The 12,086-nt window shown below is 42.5% G+C and overlaps 1 non-coding gene across 1 annotated transcript; it reads left to right on the forward strand.

Moving 5' to 3' along the window:
- Positions 1-1,444: 1,444 nt before the first annotated feature.
- On the forward strand, positions 1,445-1,548 carry LOC112132425 (U6 spliceosomal RNA). Its single transcript, XR_002914198.1, has one exon. It is a non-coding gene; the product is annotated as a U6 spliceosomal RNA (small nuclear RNA).
- Positions 1,549-12,086: the final 10,538 nt, after the last annotated feature.

Genomic DNA, 12,086 nt, shown 5'->3' on the forward strand with positions numbered 1-12,086 from the left:
TTGCTACAAAAGAACAGAGTGGCCAGGCACAGTGGCTTACACCTGTAATCCCAGCACTTTGGGAGGCCAAGGCGGGTGGATCACCTGAGGTCGGGAGTTCAAGACTGGCCTGATTAATACGGTGAAATCCTGTCTCCACTAAAAATACAAAAATTAACCAGTCATGGTGGTGGGCGCCTGTAGTCCCAGCTACTTGGGAGACTGAGACAGGAGAATTGCTTGAACCCTGGAGGCAGAGATTGCAGTGAGCTGAGATTGTGTCACTGCACTCCGGCCTGGGTGACAGAACAAGACTCCGTCTAAAAAAAAAAAAAGAACAGGACTTCAGTTAGAAATAGAGTGTCTTGTCCAGGCAAGGTGGCTCACACCTGTAATCTCAACACTTTGGGAGGCTGAAGTAGGAGGTTCACTTGAGGCTAGGAGTTTGAGACCAGCCTGAGTAACAGAGCAAGACCCCATCTCTACCAAAAAAAAAAAAAAAATTAGCCAGGTGTGGTGGCATGCACCTGTAATTTCCCAGCTACCCAGGAGGCTGAGGTGAGAGGTTTGCTTGTGCCCAGGAGATCTAGGCTGCAGTGAACCATAATTGTGCCACTTTACTCCATCCTGGGCCACCGAGTGAGACGCTGTCTCTAAACAAAAACAAAAACAAAACAAAACAAAAAGAAAAGAAAAGAAAAAGAAATAGACGTCTCTTTAATGACATCTGTTTACCCCATTACCTTCTATCTTATACAATAATTAACCAACAGAAAAGGGTCTTCCCACAAACGGTATAAAAGGCCTTTCAGGCAGTTAGCAATATACTAAACTTTGAATCCAGGATGCCAAATATAAATTAATATGGGGGCCGGACTACAGTGGGTGATGTAATAAACTTCACTTACAGTATACATTTTTTCAGTGATAAAGGAATTGTCTCTGAGGCTTTCAAGAAAAGGAAATGACTTTGTTATTGCATTTGCTATCTCCACCTTATTGTCCTTGAAGTGATTGGAAAAGATCTCACAGGAAATCTTCTTCTGGACCACTGCAAACATCCTAAGGAAAAAAAATACAAAGAGAAAGTAAACATCAAGATTCCCAGATGCCTTTCCCAGCCAAAACATTCCAGGCCCAGATGACTTCACTTGCAAGTTCTTCAAAACATACATTTAAGAAAGAAAATAACCAATCTTACACAAACTCTTCCAGTGAAGAAAGAAAAAAGGAACGCACTCTGACTCACTAGAGAAAGATAACATAATTCTGATATACAACCTGACAAAGACATTACAAAAATGAAAAGTGCAGGTTACTATCTCTTGTGGACAGAGATGGGAAAACTGCAACAAAACATTAGCAAGCCAAATCCAGCAATAGGTAAAAAGAATAATACATCATGACTAAGTGGGACTTATTCCAGGAATGCAAGAATTCTTTAACATTTAAAAATCAGGAAATGGTGCTTGCTTCGGCAGCACATACACTAAAATTGGAACAATACAGAGATTAGCATGGCCGCTGCACTAGGATGACACACAAATTTGTAAAACACTCCATTAAAAAAAAAAATCAGGTGGCCAGGCACCATGGCTCATACCTGTAATCCCAGCACTTTGGGTGGCTAAGGCAGGTGGATCATGAGGTCAGGAGTTCGAGACCAGCCTGGCCAACATGATGAAACCCCGTCTCTACTAAAAATACAAAAATTAGCCAGACATGGTGGTGTGTGCCTGTAATCCCAGCTACTCAGGAGGCTGAGGCAGGAGAATCACTTGAACCTAGGAGGTGGAGGTTGCAGTGAGCCAAGACTGTGCCATTGCACTCCAGCCTGGGTGACAGAGCAAGACTCTTGTCTCAAAAAAAAGAAAAAAATCAGGAAATGTATATCACCAGATTGACAAAATAAAGGGGAAAAATGTATGATAATTTCAATAGATCCAGAAAAAGCTAAAATATAATAAAATATCTGTTCATGATTTTTAACTCTCAGAAAACTAAGAATAGAAAGTAACTTTTTTAATATAATGAAGTATATAAACAAACAAAACCCTATGGCTAACACTATACTTAAATGTGAAATACTAAATACTTTCCCACTCAATTTGAGAACAAGACAAAAATGTCTACTGTCACCATTTCCATTTAACACTTACTAGAAATCCTAGACAATGCAATCAGGTGAGAAAAAGAAATGAAAAGAATAAACCCAAAAGGGAGGAAATGTAACTACCATTATTTGCAGATGACTATATACTTGGAAAATCTAAAGGAATGAATGAACTATTAGAATTAATTAGTAACTTCAGTAAAGTATCTGGATTCAACGTTAATATGAAAAATTAATTGTATTTTTGTATACTAGCAAATTATAAGTTTAAATAAAAATAGAAAAACAATGTCCTTTTCAAAAGCATCAAAACCACTAACAATAAAGGTAAATCTAACAAAAGATGTTCCAGAACACTACACTGAAAATCATAGAACTTTTGCTGAGAGAAATTAAAGAAAGCCAAAACAAATGGAAAGGTGTATTTGTGGATTGAAGACTAAATATTAATATGTAAATTATCCCCAACTGATTCATAGATTCAATATAATTTTAATAAACTTCAAGTGGAATTGTTTGTGGAAATTGACAAATTGATTTTAAAATATAAATGAAACTGCAAAAGACCAAGGTTAGCCAAAAGAGTCTTGAAAAAGAATCACAATGTTTTAACTTCATATAAAGTTACAATAACTAAGACAACATGATATGGGCATAAAGATAAGCATATAAATCAACAGAGACTACAAGAAAGAGAAACACACACATAAGGTCACCAAATTTCCAACAAAGACACTGCCACATTTCAGTGGGGAAAAGGATGGTCTCTTCATGAAATGGTGTTGGAGCAATTGAACACCCTACCTCATACCATACACAAAAATTTATTTCAAATGAATCATAGACCGAAATATGAAAGATAAAATAGTAAAGCTTCTAGAGCAGGTAGTATAATATCTTCTTGGCTTAAGGTAGGCAAAGATTTCTTGCAAAAGATCCCAAAACACTAGCTATGAAAGAAACCACTGACAAATTAGACTTACTTAAAATTAAGAACTTTTGTTCATCAAAAGACACTATTAAGACAGTGAAAAAAAGCCACAGAATATGTGAAGATATTCACAACACATATCCAACAGAAGACTTCTATGTAGAACATGTAGAAAGAATGTCTAGTAATTAGAACACAAAAATCCCAATTTTTTTAAAAAAAATAGGCAAAATAACAGGCATTTCATAACAAAATACTCAAATGACCAATAAACATATCAAAAAGGGCTCAAAAGCATTGTTTTTCAGGGAAATGCAAAGTAAAACTCAATGAGATACCACTATGCCAAGATACCACTATCTATTCACTAAAATGGCTAAGATTTACAAAAAAAAAACAAAACCTAGCATCAAATGTTGAGAAGAATATGCTGTTTGAAACACTCATACATTGCTAGTGGAGTGACAATTAGGACACCAACTTGGGAAAACTGGCAGTGTCTACTAAAGCCACCCTATGACCCGGCAATTACACTCCTAGGTCTATACCAAGAAAAACAAAGCAAAACCAATACAAGAAACCTCAGGGTTGAAATGTCTTTGTCTCACCCAGGTAACATTTGCAAAAGGGTAAGTCAGGATAGGCAGCATTCCATCAGCAGCTATCACTTGCCACTTTTTACCTGATTTCTCAGAACTTAGTTTCTTCTACTTTACAATATGCAGTTGGCTTTATGACCCAGTTCAAAGAAGTTTTGGAATAAAACTGAGTATAAGTAAATAAATATAAAAACCCACATGGAGAAAGATGACAAAGGAAGGGAGAAAAAGATGCATCCTCTGTTCACTTGCCACCTCCACCTGCTGACTTCCTGGTCCTGCTACTTTCTAGGCTGCAGAGCCCCATGGGGGCTGACGCACCATCCACCAACATCTATGCACTCTCAGGCCCAATGTGGGCTTTCCAACATGGCTCCCAGGGACCAGAACAAAAAGTCTGAACTGACTCACCCAGAAAGTAGAAAAGGGAAGTGAAAGTATTAATATTTCTGAATGCCTCTATATTTGTGAAAACTAGGCCACAGATAGTGGGGTTTCTCAACTCTTGGGAAAATACGGTAGCAGGGAATTAAGAAGGACTTACAGAATCATGTCTGGAGGACCAGAAGAGGGTGCAGCCCGAGGAGGAGGAACAGGAGGCCAACTCCAAGGAGTCCATGGAAGTCAGGGGACCATGTGTTTATGCAAAGGAAAGAGGGCAGAAAACTCTATTTGACCAAAGTTGACTGAAGTTGTTTCTAGGTGAAGTAACATAGTTGATGTTAGAGAGAAGTAAACCTCTATGTTTGCCTCCTCCCCTTGTAGACATGGCCATGGGGGAAATAAAAGGGAAAGACAGAAACTTCCAAGCCTTTCTCAGGCCTATGAGTTGGCGGGGCACATTGTGACCTTGACTGGACAAGTTGGACCCCAAGCATTTGGATATAGGTTAGAGGAAGCTGAAATGCTCTACATAATAAAGTCAGGGGAATGCCCTTAGAGTTTCTGGAAAACAGCCAGGGAGGAAAAAGAGAAACCTCTGGACCACTGGGGCCAGAGGCAGGAGCCAAGTTGGTAAAAATAGCCAGCCTTTTAAAGATAGTACAGATATGAGGCTTTTAAAAAATACCCCCAGAATTTGACACTCCTCCCATTGACAAGTGGAGTCTGTGTCCCCTTTCCTTTAATCTGGGATCTGTGACTGCTTGACCAACGGAATGCTTGAATATGGCAGAAGCAATGCTATGCTGATTTTAAGACCAGGCCTTAAACCACAGGAGGGCCCCAGCCAGCCAGCCAGCCATGTGGTGCGCCATATTGGAAGTTGATGCTGCAGCCCTGGTCCAGCTGCCAGGAGATACCCATCTAGAGCAGACACACACCATCTCCACTGAGTGCTGCCCAAACTGCAGGTGTATCACAAAATAAAATAAGACTTATTGTTTTAAATCACTGCTTTAGAGTAGTTTTTTTTTTTCACAGTAGTATAACTAGAACAGATTTTGAAGTAGGATGAAGTTACAACAAAAACATAAAACATGGGGCATTTGGCTGTGAGACAGAGCAGTGGATGGAAGCCTAAAGGTGTTCCAGAAGATGTCAGTGCAGTGTATGAGAAAGCAAGAGAAACACTAGTGGAATCTGGAGGAAGGAGACCCTAGTTATGTAGTGGTAAAAGTTCTGTAAAACTCTCACCTGCAGTCATGGGGAAGTAGAAAATGTACCTAACAAAATCAATGACCTAGAGATGTCCAGGCAGTGGAGCTCAGAAATGTTTCTCATGGGATGGGCCAAGAGGATGAGAACCAAGATTATCTAGGTCTTAAGGGGTGAGATGAAGATCCAGCTACATTTATGTTTGTACACGGTGATTTTTTTCACTCATACTCTGATATTATTCAAGAAAGATTTGAAGAGACTTTTTAAAATACTGAAATCTATCAGTACAAAGTTAAAGATAAATTGGAGCAAAGAGAGAATGAAAGTAGGACATGAACTAAAACCAGAGACCAGAACTCTGAGCCGAACTGTGGGGCAGAGACAGGGAGGCAGCTGGGAGCCCCAGGGATGCTAGAATCCAGGACTTGAGGTGAGCAGAGCCCAAAAGCAGGTGAGGATTCAGGGGCCCCAGGGGGACCGTGCTTCAGAACGATGCTTTCCAAATCATGTTCCACTGAATCTGACTTCTGTTTTTTGGTTTGTTTGTTTTGTTTTGTTTTTGAGACAGAGTCTCGCTCTGTTGCCCAGGCTAGAGTGCAGTGGCACGATCTTGGCTAACTGCAACCTCTACCTCCCTGGTTCAAGCAATTCCCCTGCCTCAGCCTCCCAAGTAGCTGGGATTACAGGCACACACCACCACATCTGGCTAATTTTTGTTGTATTTTTAGTAGAGATGGGGTTTCACCATGTTGGCCAGACTGGTATCAAACTCCTAACCTCAGGCAATCCGCCCACCTCAGCCTCCCAAAGTGCTGGGATTACGGGTGTGAGCCACTGCACCCGGCTGACTGTTTAAGAGGAATCCCAGGACATAAGGGTTCTGCGCCCAAATAATGAAAAATGTGGGTCAACGAGGCTTCTATCCTTCTCCTGCACCCCCAACCCCTGGCTTGCGTTCTTGCGTTTCTCTCCATACAAATTGGGTACACATTCCAGCACGCCAATGAGGTCATCTTCACCGGTGGACAGGCACATGCAGGTCCTGCACATGCGTGGGTCTCTCCCTCTCTCTGCCTTCTCCCTCCCTCTCCCTCTCTCTCCCTCCCCCACCCTCTCTCTCTGGCTCTGACTTGTCACTTGTGTGTCACACGTCTCACTGAGGCAGGATGTGCTCCCTCCCAGCAGAGCCATCTCTCTATAGTGCTGCTCTCTTTTGCTCCCAACCATTATGGGGCAAGTTAACCTGAGCAAGAGAGTGGCCCAAATGTGCTGACTTCTCTGACTCCCTTGAAAGAACAAAGCACTTTGGTGTTCCTCAGATGGCTTTTGGGAGGATTAGAACTCTTGTGGTTCAGAAATAACCCTTTGATTCTAAACCCCATGCCCTAGTCAATAGGACTCCTTCCTGGAGTCTTTCAAAAAAATCATTCCAGGCCAGACACAGTGGCTCACGCCTGTAATCCCAGCACTTTGGGAGGCCGAGGTGGGCGGATCACTTGAGGTCAGGAGTTCAAGATCAGCCTGGCCAACATGGTGAAACCCCATCTCTACTAAAAATACAAAAATTAGCCAGGTGTGGTGGTGTGCACCTGTAATCCCAGCTACTCAGGAGGCTGAGGCAGGAGAATCACTTGAACCTGGGAGGCAGAAGTTGCAGTGAGCCGAGATCATGCCATTACACTCCAGTCTGGGCAACAAGAGCAAGACTCCATCTCAAAAAAAAGGAATGAGGATCTTTACATTATGGGGAACATATCAGATTCTTGGTTAAGATTCAAAATAAACACAAACCTAAGTGGTAAGGCGATTAAAAGACCTATGTCAGAGCACTTGGCTTAAAGAGAGAGGACACTCTGGTTGACTCTGCAAATCCCCTCTGCCTCAGACAACTGCTCCAAGCCAGTTGTGGTCATCTCTCATCCTCTCTGGTCACTCGCTCATGGATGGTCAGGACTAAGCCAGTTTACACTGATGACATGCAAGGATAGTTTTCCTGGAGCTTCTGTGCAAAAGCAGCCAGTCTTCCTCACCCTGTGTCTCTAAACAAGGCCCTGTCTCTGAGCTGCTGCCAGCAGTCATCTTATGACCACAAGAGGAACCACCAACCTCAGGGTGAACATATTCTCATTATTTAGGCCAACTTGAGTCAAGATATTTGTTAACTTGTAGATCCTAACTTTAAAAATCTTCAGAATTTATTATGTGAAAAGCAAAGGGTTGGGAGGAAATAAAAAGAAACAGGAAAAAATAGGATCCTTTAAGAACCAGGCTTGGGAAGAAGAAAAATTGTCTGTTTGTAAATGACATGATCTTACATATAGAAAACCCTAAAGACACCATCAAAAAAACTGTTAGAACTAATAAACGAATTTCATAAAATCACAGGATATAAAATCAACATTAAAAGTTCATTGTGGGAGGCAGGACAAGACAGCCAACTAGATGCAGCCAGGAAACATTTCTCCCACTGACAGAAACCAAGATGTCATGTAAACCATCACATCTTGGATTGATTTTCTGAGAGAAAATACTGAAAGTGGATAGAGAGGCAATGCAGACATCAAGGCTGAAGAGGGAGGAAACTGGGAAGCCTGCATGGGATTGTCCAGCACCAGGACCAGATCCTAGTCCTGAACAGGACCTAAGAAAGGAACTGTGGGGCATCATTTTCCTGTTGCAGGCCTCTGGGATCCTAGCCACAGGAGAACCCAGCAACTCCCACAGACATTTGAATTGGCAGGGGGAACTGTCTGAAGAGTAGGCAGAGGCAGAGTTGGAACCTCTGTGGAGTCCAGAAGGTTTTGCTTGTGGGGCAGCTGCAGCAATACACAACCATAGGCACCTATCCCCCAAGGCTCTCAATCTTGCTCTGAATGACGGTAAACCCTGAGGACCGCCCACCTGGGAGAAAGCAGGGCCTTTTCTGCAGGACTGAGGTGCATCTGATCTACATGCCCCTTTGTATACCAGCCCCTCCCAGGGCCCCTGCCTCACTGCTCCCACAAAAGTATGCACACAACACAGCCTCCACTGCCCTGCCTGAGTGATTGGCTGGTGGCCTGGGAGCAGTTCAGCCCCCAGCACAGCCAGTGCTCAACCTAGAGGAACTAGAGGACAAAGCCACGGTCCTAGCCCCAGTTGCCCAGGGTTTGAGTACACTGCTCAGGAGTATTGAGCTGGGATCTGTAGCCTGAGCTCAAGTGGTAGAGGAGCCCCCACTCTCAGACACTGAGAAGAGGAAGGCACGGGTTCATGTGCCGGTGCAGGAGCTTGGCATGTATCCCTCACAAGACCCATCCAGGTAGGGTGTAGGTCAGCTGCAGCCTCTGCCCAAGGGAGCCCCATGGCCCAGAACACCTAATAGCCCAGTGATCTGGGCACAAAAGGCTAAGGGTAAAACTAGCTGGTCAGGCCTGCCCCAGGGGCAGACAGTGGTGGGTGATCCATTTGGGGGAGCATGAGCTGCATAGTCCCACAACAGTCTGCTGGGTAAAAACCCCAGGCCACAGGCGCCAACCAGCTGCCCACCCACAGTACAACCACCCTGCCCAGGGAATCCTCCGCCCTGACCCACTGCATCAACAGACCACCCACAGACATACCTACAACCTGCCCTGACTCTGCCAAGCACAGAGAACCAGCAGGCCCCCAGGAAGTTTCCAGGTCTCCCGGTGACCTAACCTTTAGCTTGGACCACCCCTAAGGGGGAAGTACAGCCCTCCTGGGCCTTGGAGCCAAGGCCCAGAAATAAACTTGGCCAAAGCCCAGGAATAAACTTGGTGAGAGGGTCATTTCTCATCCCCCCCAACTCCCCTTCCCCAGAGCACTGCAGCAAACACACTGAAATACAAAAAAAAAGCACATAGCTGAGTAAGACCTGTCTGCTGGCCCTTACTCTTAAGCACCATTGACTGGATCACAGCCTGAATTACACCACCAAACAAAAATAAATTCCTTCAACACACGTCGCCTGTGAAACAAAATACAGGAAATTAGCCACAACTAAGAAACAAGTACAGAGCTTTGGCCCCATGGAAGCACCCAGAAACAAAGTCAATCAACTATACACAACATACACCACAGTCAAACCCTCATGGGAAAAACAGAATATATAAACAAAAAGCCCTATCCAGATGACAGCAACTTCAAAAAGATAAAGAAACACCAGCCTTCTCCAATGAGAAAGAATCAGCACAAGAACTCTGGCAATTCATAAAGTCAGAGTATTTCCTTGCCTCCAGAGGTTTACACTAGCTCCCCAGCAATGGATTGAAATGTCTGAAATGACAGATATAGATAGAGTTCAGAATCTGGATGGCAAGGAAGGTCAACAAGATTCAAGAGAAAGTGGAAACCCAATACAAATAAGCCAGTAAAACAATCCAAGAATTGAAAAATAACAGTCATTTTAAGAAAGAACCAAACTGAACTTGTAGAATTGAAAAATTTACTACAGGAATTTCAAAATACAATTGGAAGCCTTAACAATAGACTAAACCAAGCTGAGGAAGGAATTTCAGAGCTTCAAGACTGACCCTTTGAATGAACATGGTCAGACAAAATAAAGAAAAAAAAATTTTTTAATGAACAAAACTGCTGAGAAATATGGGATTATATAAAAAGACCAAACCTATAACTTACTGGCATTCCTGAGAGAGAAGAAGAGAGAGTAAGCAACTTGGAAAACATATTTGAGGATACTGTTCATGAGAAGTTCTCCAATCTCACTAGAGAGGTCAACATGCAAATTCAAGAAATTCAGAGAACTCCTGCAAGATACTATACAAGACAACCATACCCAAGACACATAGCCAAGGTCAACGCAACAATGAAAACCTTAAAGGCAGCCAGAGGAAAGGGTCAGATCATGTACAGAGGGAACCCCATCAGTCTAACAGCAGCCTTCTCAGCAGAAACCTTCCAAGCCAGAAGAGTGGGGACCTATTTTCAGCATTCTTAAAGAAAAGAAATTCCAACCAAGAATTTCATATCCCATCAAACTAAGCTTCATAAGCAAAGGAGAAATAAAATCCTTTGCAGACAAGCAAATGCTAAGGGAATTCATTAACACTAGACCAAGCTTACAAAAGATCCTTAAGGGAGTTTTAAACACGGAAATGAAAGAACAATACCTCCTACTACAAAAATACCCTTACATACTTAGGCCACAGGCCTTGTAAAAGAACTACACAGTCAAGACTACAAAGCAGCCAGCTAACAACATCATGACAGGAACAAAATCTCACATATCATTGTTAACCTTGGATGTAAACAGTCTAAATGTCCCCCCTTAAAAGTCACAGAGTGGGCCAGGCATGGTGGCTCACACCTGTAATCACAATACTTTGGGAGGCCAAGACAGGCAGATCACCTGAGGTTAGGAGTTCGAGACCAGCCTGGTCAACATGGCAAAACCTCGTCTCTACTGAAAATACAAAAATTAGCCGGGCATGGTGGCAGCTGCCTGTAATCCCAGCTACTAGGGAGGCTAAGGCAGGAGAATCACTTGAACCCAGGAGGCGGAGGTTGCAGTGAGCCAAGATCGTGCCACTGCACTCCAGCCTGGGCAACAAGAGCGAAACTCTGTCTCAAAAAAAAAAGAAAAGAAAGAAGTCACCGAGTGGCAAATTGGATTAAAAAAAAAAGACCCAACTGTCTGCTGTTTCCATGAGACCCATGTTACGTGCAACAACAGTCATGGGTTAAAAGTAAAGGGATGGAGAAACATGTATCATGCAAACAGAAAACAAAAAAGCAAGGGTTGCTATTACACATCAGATAAAACAGACTTTAAACCAACAACAGTAAAAAAGAACAAAGAAGGGCATGACATAATGATAAAGGGTTTAATTCAACAAGACTTAATTGTCCTAAATATACATGCACCCAACATTGGAGCACCAGGATTCATAAAACAAATACTTCTAGCCTACAAAAAGATGTAGACAGCCACACAATAACAGTGAAGTACTTAAACACCCCACTGACAACTTTAAACAGATCATCAAGACAGAAAACTAACAAAGAAATTCTAGACTTAAATTTGACACTTTATCAAATGGACCTAACAGACTTCTACAGAATACACTACCCAGCAACCACAGAGTATACATTCTTCTAATCTGCACAGGGAACATACTCTAAGATTAACCATGGCCGGGCACAGTGGCTCATACCTGTAATCCCAGCACTTTGGGAGGCCAAGGTGGGTGGATCACAAGGTCAAGAGTTCAAGACCAGCCTGGACAACATAGTAAAACCCCGTCTCTACTAAAAATACAAAAATTAGCCTGGCATGGTGGTGCATGCCTGTAGTCCCAGCCAGTCAGGAGGCTGAGGCAGGAGAATCGCTTGAACCCAGGAGGTGGAGGTTGCAGTGAGCCAAGATCATGCCACTGCACTCCAGCTTGGACAACAGAGTAAGACTTCGTCTCAAAAAAAAAAAAAAAGATTAACCACGTTTGGCCATAAAGTCAGTCTCAATAAATTCAAAGAAATCAAAATCCTACCAAGTAGACTCTCAGATCACAGTGGAATAAAAATATAAATCAATACCAAGAAGATATCTCAAAACCACACAATTACATGGCAATTAAACAACTTGCCTTTGAATGACTTTTGAGTAAACAACAAAACTAAGGCAGAAATCAAAAAAGTATTTGAAATTAATGAAAACAGAGACACAACATACCAAAATCTTTGGAATACAGCAAAAGCAGCATTAAGAAGAAAGTTTATTATGCTAAACACCGACATTAAGAATTTAAAAAGATCCCACATTAACAATTTCACATTGCACCTAGAGGAAACAAGAATAAAACGCCAAAGCTGGCAAAGAAAAGAAATAACTAAAATCAGGGCAAAA

This window comes from Pongo abelii, chromosome 11 (genome assembly GCF_028885655.2).
Source record: "Pongo abelii isolate AG06213 chromosome 11, NHGRI_mPonAbe1-v2.0_pri, whole genome shotgun sequence".
NCBI classification, from domain to species: Eukaryota; Metazoa; Chordata; class Mammalia; order Primates; family Hominidae; genus Pongo; species Pongo abelii.